This window comes from Colias philodice, chromosome 8, assembly GCF_061535455.1.
Source record: "Colias philodice isolate Cphi_HAF_F1 chromosome 8, ilColPhil1 Martin Lab GWU primary, whole genome shotgun sequence".
Lineage (NCBI taxonomy): Eukaryota > Metazoa > Arthropoda > Insecta > Lepidoptera > Pieridae > Colias > Colias philodice.
Genome location: NC_143093.1, coordinates 884,024 through 896,205, shown reverse-complemented (window position 1 = coordinate 896,205; position 12,182 = coordinate 884,024).

Here is a 12,182-nt window from a genome sequence, read left to right as displayed (position 1 = left end):
CTTTAGAAAAACATTAATACTGTCGTCGTCGTTGCTTTAATGTAATAATGTTTATTTAAGGAAAAATAAGAAATTCTCAGTTTTTTATTAAAATACCAGTTCCATTTTGTTGAGGTGAATTATATTTAGATACATTCTAATAGATTTTGAATTAGAATACTTAAATTAGGTACTCGTAACTATTGAAGAAAATTATAGTTAAATTACGTATATGCCTACACAATACTCGAATGATTTTTTTTAATCCATTCAGTCTTTAAAACTAAGAACATATTTTATCTATATACTTCCTCTTCTTCACGCCTGTTCAAGTTTAGCCAGATCTTAATTTAGATAAGAACGCGTGATGTGACATACTCGTAAATGTTACGTATACGCCCGAAATATGAGCCAAGAAGATATGTTTATCTTAATAGTTTTCAAGCACAAACACTCAAATTTTACTCAGTATTACAAAATCTATGTGATGGAATTTTAAATGAAATTATAACAATTGATCATAATATTATATGTTACAAATTACAATGTACTCTGTGCGAAATCTAAGGTAGAGCACAAAAAGCTGTTTTTTTTTTAATCTTTAGAGAGTAGGCGATTTATTAAATTGATAATATGTGTACCTGAAAATGCAAACTGCTTCTATATTTTCAATAATTTCAATAATATACTTAACAGTAAAAGATAAATACGTATTAATCTGTCAAATTGAAAATTATTCCATTAAAACATTCTTCATTATTTAATAAAACCTTTGTGAGTACGGATACAACCTTTTTTCTTAATCCGATCCTTAAATAATTAATAGGAAGTAAGTAATAAGACGCTACTAAGAGAATACGTAATTCTTTAAGAAAAACGTATAACACTTTATTTTTATTATGTAGGTATCAATTAACCTACTTTTAAAAAAGGATTTATTTTTAATTTTTACGTATATTGGGGCATATCCTTGTGAAATAATTGTAATGAAGTTTATTTACTAAAAAAAATAGACATTACCCACCACTTTTAAAGCGGTGTAAAAGTAGATACAAATAAACATTAGGAGCTTTATATTTCAATATTGGCTCTATGCAACATTTCTTTCACATATTTTTACTACACATAGTAAATAACTATATAGACAAACGAGATTTAATTTTAAAATCCCACTTAAATATTTTCTTTTGGGAGTTACAATATTACTACAGACATATCATCTGTAATATTGTATACGTACACATATCATCACATAAAAAGATAAGTACAGAATTATTTTCTGTAAGCACCTTAATCATTATAATATTCAAAGTTGTTTTTAGTACTTTTATGTCAATATCCTTCAACTGTTTCTACATTTTTACCTTACATAAATAAACAATATAAATTTATTACTTTATGTAAGGATAAAGCCTGCGTCCACAGTCCATGCCGCAAAGTAGCGCATTGCAAAAATCCATCTGCAGCAGCCTTCATTTAGTATGCATGTCAGTGATTCGTATCAGATGCAGAGCGGTCAGTAGCGCAGGCAAGTAATAAATATTATAATAGTATAGGGTACTACGAAAAAGTTATGTACGAAATTGTTTTTTATACAATATACATAGTATATTTAGGTGGTCTTGGTATATTTCTTAGAGCAGGAGTATTTCTTTCTTTTTCCTTTTTTTAAGCATTCTTTGTTAGTTATATTACACTGCAGAATATATACGTGAAATGTTGTACGCGTATATAGTATACGGTTGTTAAAGCTACAATGTACTATATAATAAAAAAAACAAACATCTATATATTTAAAAAACTCAAAGGTGACTGATATAGTGATCTATCAACGCACAGCCCAAACCACTGGATATATCGGGATGAAATTTGGCATGCAGGTAGATGTTAGGACGTAGGCATCCGCTAAGAAAGGATTTCCCGAAATTCTTGCGGGAACGGGGAAAAACGGGGATGCACGTACAAAGTCGTGGGCGGAAGCTAGTATTATATAATCAGTCTACGTAGAGAGTACATTATCAATTACATACGAGAACACGCATAATACATTATACAGTTATAATATATTCATGGAATAATATTGGAAATGGCAAAATAAAGACAAATTGAATTGTTCTGAAAAGCGTGTATATTTCTATCAAAATACGACGTAATAATTTAATCAATGATATTAGGGTCCTGAAAGCACGTAAACTTGAAAGGGGAAACAATATTAAAGGGTATTTTATTAGCAATTTTAATTTAGATGTTGATTAAAGTCACAAAATGGCGGGCAAGCTCGAAGTTCAGAATATATCAAAAGCGCAGAAAATTCAAACTAAATAAACGAAGTTGGATGCAATGAACTTCATATATAATAAATGTAATTAAAGTTCAGTGCATAAAAATAACTTTTGTATAATTTATACCGAGTTGAGAGCGTCTGCTAATATTATGTTTTGTATGAATATTTTAATTCTATTCTATATAAAATGAGATAGACCAGAGTACTGATGGTCTTTTATTATTTTAATCATAAAAGTGACCTGTAGTTTCTCTAGCCTTACCTATAATGTGAGACTACGTAAACTAACATTCTGGTCAAGTAAATGCCAGTCTAAAATCTTTGAAATTCCCCTGTTCACAAACATAACTAGGTAAAGTAATGAATCGAGTAACAAATGGCCGGCAATCTATGCGAGTGGTACTGCATTAGTATGTCAAAGTTGACAGTGATGGATGCTCTTGATAATAAACACGTTTAAATCGGCTGAAACATTGAAATATTAAAGGGGATTTGAATTTTAAGTGGCTTGTGATCTGTGTTTACTCCTGTTAGAACAATGTCACGTCGAATAAATCTTTTCTTTCTTATAGTAATAAGCCAAACAGATTATAGCAAAAATAGCTTCCACATTTTTTATAAAAGACCTTTTTAAAAAGTGCGGCAACTATCCTGGTTTTACCCTATCTTATTTTTTTTGAAGTATGGAAATCTGTCTTATAATTGCAATACATTTTATATAAAATCCCTAATAATAAAAGTAACTATTTATGTCTGTTTCTTCTTCACACCTAAACCACTGAATGGTTTACAAATGGAATGAACCGATTTGGAAAATCTTGGTATAAATATAGTTTGAAACCCCAGTAAGAACAAAGAATAGGTTTTATCCCAGAAATCCCTCGGGAACGGGAAAGCTAGTTACATATTATATACATACTTTGATTTACTAAAAGCCCTTCACTATTAAACATAGTAAGTCTTTCTGACTGGATTTCCCTATTGTGACTACCCAATTGCGTAGGAGGTACTCTGCACTCTTTACAACATTACTCTCAGAGTCCGTTGGGGCAAAATACTACAGGAGTAATATTTAAAAGCAGTCATATTTATTCTATCTTTTGTATAATAAAAATCTTTACTCTTAAAAAGATTTGGTTTCATTTGTTTGAGATATTTTTTACAAGTCTGATTGAGTTAATATTGATTTAATAATTTAATCTTCTAGATTCAGGCCAAATATATGAAATGTAAGATAATTCTTAATATATTATGTATCATCAAAATTAATACGATCTCAGGTGATGTAATCTATAATATAAAAATGAATCGCAAAATGTGTTGGTAAGCGCATAACTCGAGAACGGGTGGACCGATTTCGATAATTCTTTTTTATTATATTCCTTGAAGTACGAGGATGGTTCTTATGTAGAGAAAATGTAAACATGTACCACGGGCGAAGCCGGGGCGGACCGCTAGTTTACTTATAATAACAGCGCTATAACAACGTTTTACCTTTACAGAAATACATTTTTATTTTGTTGTTGTCACAAACGTTAGTTACGACTTTGACAGAAAATTCAATATGGCGTAATTAAAGCTCGATATAAATAGATAAATGGGATGGAATCAAACATGGGATTTGGGTGCAGGAATAAACGAAAACCGAGCGTTGTTAAATTAATCAAAATTTTAACTCGTCTGGCATTCACAATCGACATACCGTCGAACGGTTGAATTTACTAGGTAATATAATCGGAATTTCCATGTTTTGTCTATGAAATTTTCATGTTACGTAATTTATTTTTGTAACAAAAGGTAAAGGTATTAATAATGTAATAAATAAATAGTAAATTATCCCTCTTAAATGTTCGTATGACTTATTCAAAACCATGAGACATACAGTTTAGGCTATTAATCCATACTAATACCTATTACAAATGCGAAAGTAGCTCTGTCTGTCTGTCTGTTACTCAATCACGCCTTAACTACTGAACCAATTTGCATGAAATTTGGTATAGAGATATTTTGATACCCGAGAAAGGACATAGGCTACTTTTTACTCCGGGAAATAGGATAGGTTTTATCCCGGCAATTTCTTTCTTCTTTTCTTTCTAGTATAATATAATTAATCAGTATTATCACCAGCGCAAGCCACTTGTAACAGATACATAGATAAACGCAATCCCTTTCGAAACTCCGGCAAAAACTACAAGGGTTAAAAAAACTCCACAGCCGAGCTAATCACGCAATGTTCTCCCTTCGTCCTAAGCAAATGTTTGCTATATCGTCGTGTCCCTCACAGGCCACAGCTCAGTCATTTGAGTTTACATTCCGGCCATATTTCTCTTGCTTGCTGTAAGGTTTTAAATCAATAAGCATGAGTAAGGAAAATGTGGTTAATTTCGAAAAGGTTGGTTTACGCTCAAGTTGGTTTCATGTATAGCAGCCGTGTTATCGAATGAGAGTAGTTGTTTTTCTAATTATCTGCCTGTATTTCGAATATATAAGAATTGATTTTGAAAATTAAATATCTACTTAAGGTAACAATAATATTATGCGAAGAATAAGCTGCTTTCCAAAATTTTAAACATAATTTAACATAAGTAGTACATAAGTAGTCCGGAATGCTAGTTAGGACGGTGAAAGCCTTTGGATTTTCGGTAAAGCTTTTAGAAATTTATATGTTTAAAAATACCTCGTGCAAATACCTCTGTTGAAACTGCTTAGCAAAATGCTACCTGAATATGTGTACAGGAAATGATACTGTTACCTACAAAGTTTGCTCTTTTTTTGCATAGCTTCTATCGCGGGCCTTGAACGCGGGGACCGAATCCAGAAATTCCGTAACGAAAAAACCTCACGCTCCCCACTCCGACGGGCACGGAGGTGTGGCTTGAAGGCATAGCATGCAATAGCTTTACCGCGGCAGTCCCCGAATGCCACACGTCTTTTTTATTTGAACACAACGAACAAAGTCACGGGCTATAACTAGTATACAAAAACATCATTTTCGTTAAATAATCCATTTTGATAGCTTGTATCGTCACAGTTTCTTTACAACTTCACTCTGACTGCGTTACAAGCTTCTAACTTTGTTTGTTTCGGTTGTACCGTTAAGTTACTCGAGTACAGTCGAGTAGATAATACAAATTTTATTATATAGATATTTTAATGTATTAGGTGTGCAGCAGTGTGCAGATCCACATCTTCAATTTAATCGGAAGGGTGGACAATATATATATATACTAGCGGTCCGCCCCGGCTTCGCCCGTGGTACATATGAAAAATAGATGTTGGCCGATTCTCAGACTTACCCGATATGCACAGAAAATTTGATGAGAATCGGTCCACCCGTTTCGGAGGAGTATGCAGACTAACATTGTGACACGAGAATTTTATATATAAGATATATATATATAAATAAAGGCCTTTTCTTACACTTGAAATGCAATAAACATATTCGATTCGATTAGCGAGTTATATTTTGAATAAATATTAAGCTATTGCATAGCTTCTATCGCGGGCCTTGAGCGCGGGTACCGAATCCAAAAATTCCGTAACGAAAAAACCTCACGCTCCCCACTCCGGCGGGCGTGGAGGTGTGGCTTGAAGGCATAGCATGCAATAGCTTTACCGCGGCAGTCCCCGAGTGCCACACGTCTTTTATAAATTGTATTAATGAATGCACATGCTTGTCATATTTGAGGATATAAGTCATTGCAAAGTGGATTGTGTATCGTAAGTTACTAAAAAAAATACAGGAAATAGTGATACACACTTGCACATTAATACGTAAAAAAATAACACGACACACACAATTAATATTTAATATTGCGAATACACTTTCTTACACAACTGTACATCGACTACGGGTAAACGCGGCAGTGTTAAAACTTAGTTTGAGGTAATGAGACTACCTTATAACTTAACGTAACAACAGTAGTTAGCAAATAATAAACTTCGATACAAGTTTTCGTAGTAATTTCGATCAGCCATGGTTAACCCTAAACCTCCCTTAAACCACGATTAAGTTAGTGAAGTTGCATGATTGTTTAATTTTGGGAAGGTTTAGGAATTTCTAGTTAACAGCAAAGATTATAATTAATTATTTAATTAAGTTCATAATTAACTGGCCGCTTCTCCTGGCTTCGTCCGGGTTGACCTAATGAAAATATCATTTCTGAAAAAATAGCTTTCTGTGAATGAAACAATTTTCTTGATTGGATCAGAACTTTCGAAAATGATCCCCTGCAATAGAAAATCTCGTCATCCTCGTTCCCAGTATAGATAATTTGAAGTCCCAAAGGAAATGAAATTATATCGAACTTTTCAACTGCTTTAATTTCTCAAATTCAAATTCGAATTTTATTTAGGTATTTGCAATTAAAAAAAAGAAAGTTGTTAGTGTTATTTAAAATATGTACACACAGTTCAATTTTCACAATTACACGAACGCACTACTATTTACACGATTAGGTATATCACACACAATTCAGCTTACTTGCTCATTGCTCTTATTAAAAAACCGCTTAGGTACATATATTACAAATCTTAAGCTCCTTCTGTTTTTATAATGATGTTGAAATTGTTGAACCAATTTAGGTTAAACTTGTCACACAGCTTCCTTGGATTAATATGGTTACTTATAAATTTATATAGACATCTATGTATATGAGATAAAATTTGGTCACGTAATTAATATAATAGATAATGAATGAATGAATAAATGAATGAAACGAATGAATGATACATAATTATCTAGGACCTGAGGATGATGAAGATTCTTATTATATAAAGGTCGTCTGGCAATAAGTCTCCTTCGAAAGCAAACCTTATCCCTAATTTTAGTTATTTTAAAATCGGATAAGGCTAAAGTGCCTGATGTGGTTTTAATAGAATTGTGTGTGTATGGGAACAAAAAATAATATCTACCGTTTTATTTTTGAAGTAAAACTCGTTTAGGCTCGTTGAGAGTAAAATTTCAAGGTCGCGTCATGGCAATACCTTCACGTCATGGATTTTGGTATCTTTCAATTTTGCCAAAGAAGTTTCACTTCTGACACGTGTGCTCGGCGAGTGCAACAAGCATGTCCTTACTATGTGCTATGAGCAACATTAAAAATAAAAGTTTATTAAAACATACGTAATTATTCCTCAATTTTGGACCTAGTTCAATCCAGACAAAAACTATTATGAACCTGTATAAATTTCAAACTAAGTATTACCAATTACCATCTGTTTGTTTGGAACGTTGTCGACTAGACTGGGAAATTTATTGTTTCGTAAATTGGTAATTAATTTTGTATAATAGCTGTTAAATTCAGACAGATAAGAAGAGGTTAAGATATTTACGGTCATTCTTTACGAATATAGTTCATTGAATGAGTCCCTCCAAGGGGGGTCTAGAGTGCGTGAGTTAGTAACGTAAGATGTTTCTTCGGAAACATGTCAAGTGTCCCTAGGTAATAAACATACTAAAACCCCGGGACAGTAGGAGGAGCCCCGGAGTGGGGGGAGGGGGGAAAAGGTCCATTTTTTTCATTTTTCGCTTAAATCTCAAAAGCGGTACATGTTAGAGAAAAATTTTCAAGGAAAAGTTGAAAGGCCATAAAATTATCTACAAGTTGTACCTAGATCATTTTTTTCTATTCGCAGCCGTTTTCGAGCTACATCCCATGAAATGTGAAAAATTCGAAAGCTTTTTATTTTACCTAACTACTCTAATAAATTCAATACCTCCTAAACGCCTCCATGGTGGAATCTCTTTTTTTTATCAATGATAGACCTAATTATGAGCAATCTATCTGAACCGGTATCAAGTTGCACTTTTGAGTTTTTTGGAAGAAAAAAATAAAAAGATCAAGTTCAGTAACTCAAACTACCCTAATATTATAATATTTTGACAATCGATTCCTCCTAAAGGCTTCTATGGAGTAATGTGTTTATTTTACCAATTATAGACCTAATTAAGAGCAATCTATAAGTACCGGTCACAAGTTGCACATTTGAGTTTTTTGGAAGAAAAAAAATAAAAAGTTCTACTATCGTAACTACCCTAATAAAATTCAATTCCCCGTAAAGGCCTCCGTGGTGGAATCTGGTATTTTTATCAATGATAGACCTAATTATGAGCAATCTATCTGTACCGGTCACAAGTTGCACTTTTGAGTTTTTTGGAAGAAAAAAATAAAAAGATCAAGTTCAGTAACTCAAACTGCCCCAATAATATAATATTTTGACAATCGATTCCTCCTAAAGGCTTCCATGGAGGAATGTGTTTATTTTACCAATCATAGACCTAATTAAGAGCAATCTATCAGTACCGGTCACAAGTTGCACATTTGAGTTTTTTGGAAGAAAAAAAATAAAAAGTTCAAGTATCGTAACTACCCTAATAAAATTCAATTCCCCGTAAAGGCCTCCGTGGTGGAATCTGGTATTTTTATCAATGATAGACCTAATTATGAGCAATCCATCTGTACCGGTCACAAGTTGCACTTTTGAGTTTTTTGGAAGAAAAAAATAAAAAGATCAAGTTCAGTAACTCAAACTACCCTCATATAATATTTTGACAATCGATTCCTCCTAAAGGCTTCCATGGAGGAATGTGTTTATTTTACCAATTACAGACCTAATTAAGAGCAATCTATCAATACCGGTCACAAGTTGCACATTTGAGTTTTTTGGAAGAAAAAAATAAAAAGATCAAGTTCAGTAACTCAAACTACCCTAATATAATATTTTGACAATCGATTTCTCCTAAAGGCTTCTATGGAGGAATGTGTTTATTTTACCAATTATAGACCTAATTAAGAGCAATCTATCAGTACCGGTCACAAGTTGCACATTTGAGTTTTTTGGAAGAAAAAAAATAAAAAGTTCAAGTATCGTAACTACCCTAATAAAATTCAATTCCCCGTAAAGGCCTCCGTGGTGGAATCTGGTATTTTTATCAATGATAGACCTAATTATGAGCAATCTATCTGTACCGGTCACAAGTTGCACTTTTGAGTTTTATGGAAGAAAAAAATAAAAAGATCAAGTTCAGTAACTCAAACTACCCTAATATAATATTTTGACAATCGATTCCTCCTAAAGGCTTCCATGGAGGAATGTGTTTATTTTACCAATTATAGACCTAATTAAGAGCAATCTATCAGTACCGGTCACAAGTTGCACATTTGAGTTTTTTTGGAAGAAAGAAATATTTTTTGATCGTATGGGGAAATTGTTTGAGCCAAATTTATTTTTTACTGCGTGTAACTCAGAAACGGTAGGATATAGGAAAAAATTATTTAGGTACAACTTGTAGATAATTTTATGGCCTTTCAACTTTTCGTTGAAAGTTTTTCTCTAACATGTACCGTTTTTGAGATTTAAGCGAAAAATGAAAAAAATGGACCCATTTCCCCCCTCCTCCCACTCCGGGGCTCTTCCTAGTGTCCCGGGGTTTTAGTATGTTTATTACCTAGGGACTCTTGACATGTTTCCGAAGAAACATCTTACGTTACTAACTCACGCACTCTAGAACTTTTTATTCAATGGACTAAATAGAAGCTTTTCATACTATTTTTCTATATTCTATATATATGTACTAATATTATAAAGAGGAAAGGTTTGTAATTATGTATGTATGTATGGTTTTCACGCATAAACTACTGAACCGATTACAATGAAATTTAGCACACATATAGAGGATAACTTGGATTAACTCAAAGGATAGGTTTTATCCCGGAAATCCCACGGGAATGGGAACTATGCGGGTTTTCCTTTGAAAACGCGGGTGAAGCCGCAGGCGGAAATCTAGTATGTCATAAAATTAACAGCGTAATTAAACAAAAATTAATAGAAATAAAAACTTAAAGCAATGGTTTTGTTGCTTTAAATTAAAGAATTTCCTATGAACATTGTAATAACTTTTTTCAGATTTTTCCTTTTTCTTTTTCATATAACTATGTTATCTGGTGAACCGTATTTATTAGGACAAATAAATTTTGTCTAGTCTATCAAATATACAATATCCATCACAAAAAATACCTCAAAGCTATCGGCAACACGTGCCGAGGAAACGTATATCTTAGATTGGAAACATCATGAATATTTCATCCAAGTCAAGCTGGGGCGAAACGCAATTATATTTCAACCTTGTGTTTTTGCAAGTAAAGTGTATTTTTGCTTACATTATACTTAAGCAGAGCCTTTATTAACCTTATCCTTTAATCTGCGTTGATAATTTTTATATGGAATTAACTTTTTATAGCTCGATAACTAGGAACTTCTAGGATTTTAGGCTTAAGCTCAAACATTTATTTATTCATGACTTCTTCTAGAAGCACTTAAAATCGTCATAACCTAGTTTTAACATTTACCAACGGTTCGGTAAGCATTTTCTAAGAAAAGAGCCGGAAAGAAACTCTGTAGTTGCTCTTTTCCATTTTCCATTTTATTTATAACTAGCGGTCCGCCCCGGCTTCGCCCGTGGTACATATTTACGTTTTCTCTACATAAGAACCATCCTCGTACTTCAAGGAATATAATAAAAAAAGAATTATCGAAATCGGTTCAGCCGTTCTCAAGTTATGCGCTTACCAACACATTTTGGGATTCATTTTTATATTATAAGATTAATATAAAGACAGATTAATATAAAGACAGTTCTTTACACGACAGTTCCTGTGGTTTTTATGCGACACGACATTCCATGGATTTTCATCTTCCATAGATTGATTCTTAGAATTAGTAATGAACTGATCTATTGGAATTGTAATGTCTTGGAATTCCCATAAGCACTAGATAACAAGGATTTATGTAGGATTAAGTGTTGAAGATAATATTAAGAGTGGAAACGTTTGTATCTTGTAGTACACTTGTTATATTGATTCTTGGTATTAGTGGTTTGTTATGTGTATGTTATATATGTAAACTAGCTTACCGCCCGCGGCTTCGCCCGCTTTGTCTAAAACCTGAAAAATTATATACTAAAACCTTCCTTCCTCTTGAATCACTTTTATCTAATAAAAAAAACCGCATCAAAATATACGTTGCGTAGTTTTAAAGATTTTAGCATACAAAGGGACATAGGGACAAAGAAAGCGACTTTGTTTTATACTAGGTATGTAGTGATTATTTTTTTTATTAACTCGAAAAGAGCGTTTTGTTTAAATATTTTGTTGCAGTCGGCATACTGTATAATGAATAAACTGTATAATGATTTAAATATGACAAAAATAATTAAACTATGTAAGTAAAATGAGATACTTACGAGACTGCAGACCTACATATTTTTTCTTAATAATAAATTTATCTTTTTGTCTGAATCCAGGCTCACCAACTCGGAGGTAATAAAACTGATAAACAAATCATACAACCCCTACACTTTAATTAAAAATTCCTTTGCCTGTATAGCTGTAAAATAATAAAAATTGCAAGAAATCCACTGCTCTATCACAGGCGGGATTGAGGAATATTTGATCCAAAAATATGAGCTCAAAGAGCTTCAATAGCTGTAGTGTAGGACAAGAAAGTGCTTGTTAAAAGCTAACTTTGGTTGTGAAACATTTTTGGTGCATTGCTTTGTTTCTTTTATCTCATTTGAATGTTTGATTGTCCTGAATTTGGATAGATAGAACCTTGCTGAAAATATGCTAGTTATCGCTACAAATGTAGAGACATATTATACTTTATAGAAGTTTAGAAGTCAGAATTATTATATACTAGCGGTCCGCCCCGGCTTCGCCCGTGGTACATAATTACGTTTTCTCTACATAAGAACCATCCTCGTACTTCAAGGAATATAATAAAAAAAAGAATTATCGAAATCGGTCCACCCGTGCACGCGTCATGCCGTGGAAAACGGGTTTCATTTTTATATTATTATATATCTATTTATGAATTATTATTTAAAAAATTCTGATTTCTCGTATTAAACGTTCCAAAA